This window comes from Pseudophryne corroboree, chromosome 1 (assembly GCF_028390025.1).
Source record: "Pseudophryne corroboree isolate aPseCor3 chromosome 1, aPseCor3.hap2, whole genome shotgun sequence".
Classification (NCBI taxonomy): domain Eukaryota; kingdom Metazoa; phylum Chordata; class Amphibia; order Anura; family Myobatrachidae; genus Pseudophryne; species Pseudophryne corroboree.
In genome coordinates, this window is record NC_086444.1 from 867,281,271 (window position 1) to 867,285,811 (window position 4,541).

The following is a 4,541-nucleotide window of genomic DNA, read 5'->3' on the forward strand; positions in this document are numbered from 1 at the left end:
TGAGAAGCCGTATGTGGTGTTAGGCGAACCCTGTTGCCGCTTGCCTTGCAAGGTCCGGATGCGCCACCGGAGACCAGGTGTCCGTCCGTGAAAGTGAGGATTAACAGGAGAGGAAAGGATGTGGGGAGTGTCGGGTAAGTGTGTCTAACCCACAGGTCACTGTACGTTACCACTCTTGAGCGCGATATCCCCGAACTCAGTCAATCATAGCCGCTCAAACGCTCTGGATTGCTGCTGCTGGTCACGGCTCCCCCTGCAGTGAGGAGTCCGTGCGTTAGGCCGTTTGTTGTACGTACGTTTCACCACCTGGGCTTGCTCACCTGGCAGCCTATAGTGGTGTTCAGATGGTGCATTTAAAAAGGGATCGTCAGCCAATCATTTTCCTGGGATCCTAATTGCCTAATTATGGCATGAATCAGTCCTGCAGTTCTATAATAATGCTTTCTTTATCATCCACTAGGGGTCACTGGAGTACTCTTGGGATATGGACGGGCGTGGCCGAACAAGGGCACTGAATATTTAAATTTAGGACCCTCCCCCCCCCTCCATATCCCCGAGTACCTCAGTGTACTCTCTCAGTGTTTTTTCGGTGCTCACAACACGAACAAGGCTTGTGGTATAGCCACACTTGGATTTTTAATTTTTATTTTTACACATCCCTTCCCAGTTTCTGGAAAAACATGGGTCCGGGATAGTGCCGCTGCACGGGCAGCGCATGGCGTGTCGGTCCTCACAAAGAGCACCCTCACAGCCACAGACAGCATGGCGTGTCGGTCCTCACGAAGAGCACCCTCACAGCCACAGACAGCCCACTGCTTCTACAAAGAGCAGCCAGGACTAGGAAGCTGGACGGGCTTGCACAAAAGAAGCCGTCGCAGCCATAGATTACTGGAAGCTGACTGGAGCTGGACGGAGATAGACGTCACAGCCAAGACTACAGAGCTGACAGGAGCTTACACAAAGAAGCCCCGTTGCAGCCATGAGTCACAAAAAGCCCCGTCACAGCCAGGAGTTATGGAATGGCAGTCGTCACAGCCATGATCAGAAAGGTAGGCTGGGGAAACGGGGCGGTCAGCGCAGGCTGCCGCCCCGCTATGTAGGGGTTAATGCCTCCTGCTCATACGGAGCTCCGTCCGGCTTCACAGCAGGGGGAGCTCATACGTATCTGACACTGGACGGAGCTGACAGAAAGCTCCGTCACAGCCAGGATGAAAGCCCCGTCACATGCTGGACGGAGCTTACAGGAGATGCGGCAAGGTATGGTGGGGTGTCTGGGCGGTCAGCTCACGCTGCCGCACTGCTGTGTGGGTGTTTGCCGCCGCTGAAGCCGCCGCTGATATGCCCCGCTTAACTACGCTAGAAGCTCAGAGCGGCCGCACGTCACTCAGAGACGCCGGCCGCTCTCACAGCGCTGATTACCCGGCACCGCGGTAGGACAGGCGCCGCCCGAGCCAGAACTAAGTTCCCGCTTTCTAAGATGCACAGAGCGGCCGCACGTCACTCACAGACGCCGGCCGCTCTTCCAGCGCTGACACCGCACACTGATGTATGAAGGCGCCGCCCGCTCTTCCGGACGGCTCCCCGGCGCTATACACAGCGCTCCCCTGCTCTCCCTGCACCCGCTCCCGTCCGCTGCAGGTAACATGGGGGAGACTACCGGGGGTGAGGGGGAGTAAATACCCATAGCAGCAGCACCAAGGCTGCATGGGTTAATAAGACATAGTTTTAACAGATCATGTCCTAAAATATGTTTCTAATTGTATGAATGGCATGCTTCCTGTTTTTCTGTAGGCTGCCATATAATGTAATAAGTGTTCTATTAACTGGAATGTGATTATCACACTTTAATAGGCTATTAAGCCTATATTACCTGTATAATAGGCTATTAAGTCTATATATATTAACACTGCAGCAGGTCCTGTGCTTTTCAGTGTATGCATGGCATGGGGGGCCATTTTTAATTACAGTTTCTTCCAGTTTATAATTCCAGAACATTCCGGCCATACACCTCTGCTCCACAAGGGGGCGCAGGGGTGTTAGTGGGAATTTTTGTTCAGGTTTCAATAATTCTAGAACATTCCTGCCCTACATCTCTAAGCCACCAGAGGCAAAGGGGTGTTAGTGGGAATTTAGTTCGGATTGCACATGTGAACTGCTTTTCACATAAAGAATACTCTGGTTTCTCTTCAGATCTAATAAATCTTTCGCCTGTTGCTAAAGATGTCCGTAGAGAGAAATAACCATGAGTTTCATATAATTTTTTGATGCCTGGCTACGGCTGGTCTTAATATGCTTTTCAGCAACAAAAATATATATATGACACATAAGAACTTCAATAAGTAGTGCAAGTGTTTGTCTGTTGCCTATTGTGGTGTCAGTCTGCATAGCTAGTAAGGCTCTAGCGCAGACTAAAAATAATTTTAACGGTCCTATGTTAAGCATTGGCAATTCAAATTAAAACAGCGGTAACATCGGAGTCTCGGAAGTACTCCGCCTGCTATAACTAAAGATAGTCTTTTCAAAGGGCCAGGTTCCTTTGGGTACCAGGGTTAATGCAGATCTCACACAATAACTACAAGTGAGAAGGGTGCATTACACCAGCACTTATATAGTGCGGGGTTTTTGACAACATAGATTGCTAAAAACCAGTGAGTCAAGGTCTCCATTTGTTTTTTTAGAAAAAAAAAAAAAAATTAGTGGACTTTGATCACTATTTAATCGTTTTCAAAATAACGCGATCCGCCATTGGCAAATGCGTCTGTGTGTTAAACTCTATAAAGACCCAAGATACATTTGGGTCATTAGTCTCTAGGTATGGAAGCTATGAGATCACTGTTAAAAGAGGCTGCAGAGTATATCTGTAAAGCTTCTACTAACGCCTGTTTTTCATCGTAGCTAGTTCAGCACGACTAGGACAGAGCTTGTTTGGTCCTAAATTTGATATTCAGCCATTACCGCATCCAGTATCACAACGGAATACTGGTACCGGCGGTTAATCCCTTTAGACTTCAGTTTTTTCAAAGGCGGTTGTACAAAACAGTCACGCCTTGTAACGTCAGGACGCTACAGTCAGCAAGCCAGTGGTTTGATGGCCTCTTTTCCAATTGTGGAAGCGCGTCTTTACATGTTACTTTTGAGGGGTTTCCAGACTTCAATTCATGGATGTCTCAGCTATTTACAGATTAAAGGACAATACTGGCTCTGTCGACCGGTTTGGCAGGTTGCCATTTAGTCTCTGCTGGGTTTCAGCTGTCTTTATAAGCCAAGCAGTAGTATACCAACAGAGTCAGGGTTACATATTCCCTCGGTTTGAGCAAAACCAGACGGCTCTGTCGCAATCTCAATCAGCAGGTCACTTACTGCAGTGGGAAAATGAATTTTCTGCGGTTAGTATTTGTTTATTGGAGCACAAAGTTGCATAATGGCACTTGATCTTCACAATGCGTATTTACCCATTCCGGTTTGATCTTCACAGGTTCTAGCGTTTGCAAATCGCCACAACCATTATCCATTTCAGGTCTACCGTTGCTTATCGCCTCGGGTATTTACCAAAGTTATGTTGGGGATGATAGCTCATCTCACATAAGAACTCTGTCTCAACAGAGTTTCTCTACCTTAGATGATCTGCTCATAAGAACTCTGTCTCAACAAAGTTCCTCTAACTTGCGCTACTACGGTATACTGCGGTAGCAGATCAAGTTCGAAAACAATCGCATCTAATTCCGTCTAAACGATGTCAATTCCTAGGTAAGATTATAAATACGGTAAATCAAAGACTTTTACTTACTACACCAGCAAGAACAAATGTACATCTAGTAATTAGTGCAAAACACGCACACTAGCGGTACATTGGTGTATTCACCTATTAAGAATAAAGATGTGTTTTCAATTTAGTTCGCCCCTTCACTCGCGTTTCCCACAGAGGGACAAGGGTGTATATACTCTGGACGAGAGTCGCAGAGGGTCAGGATTTGTAGTTAAACAAGATCAGCGACAAAGGTTCTAAAACGGATCACGACAGATTGCTGTCGATAAATGTCCTGGAACTCCGTGCATTTTACAATGCAATACATGCTTCGCTTTCAGTCTGACCAGGGGCAGTCAGACAAGGCAACGGCAGTTGCATACACAATAACCAGGGAGAACCAAGAAGCCGCATGGCAATGCGGCAAGTAACTCAAATCCTCAATTGCTCAGAACACCATTATGTGAGAATGTCAACTACGTTCATTCCGTGAGTGGACATCTGTCACACAGATGATCTCACTCGTCAGGATTTAGATCCTGAAATCTGGACATTAAATCCACAGGTGTTTCCTATGTGAGTCCACAGAAGAAGGTTACCCTCAGGTATACATGATGGCATCTCGCCACAATTACAAAAGCTTAGTATGTGTAACAGGGGCAGTGGCGGTGGAGTCTCTCGCATTCATGTGGTGATTCAGCATCGTGTATCTAACTCCACCATTTTTTTCCGCTGCTCTCTCTCTCTCTCTCCGTTGCCAAAACGGATCGTAACACGTCACAGTCATACTAGTGAT

The 4,541-nt window shown here is 47.2% G+C and overlaps 1 non-coding gene across 1 annotated transcript; it reads left to right on the forward strand.

The window, feature by feature from the left end:
- The first annotated feature begins 2,170 nt into the window (after positions 1–2,170).
- Positions 2,171–2,285, forward strand: LOC134961709 (U5 spliceosomal RNA). Its single transcript, XR_010187954.1, has one exon. It is a non-coding gene; the product is annotated as a U5 spliceosomal RNA (small nuclear RNA).
- The last annotated feature ends 2,256 nt before the right edge of the window (positions 2,286–4,541 follow it).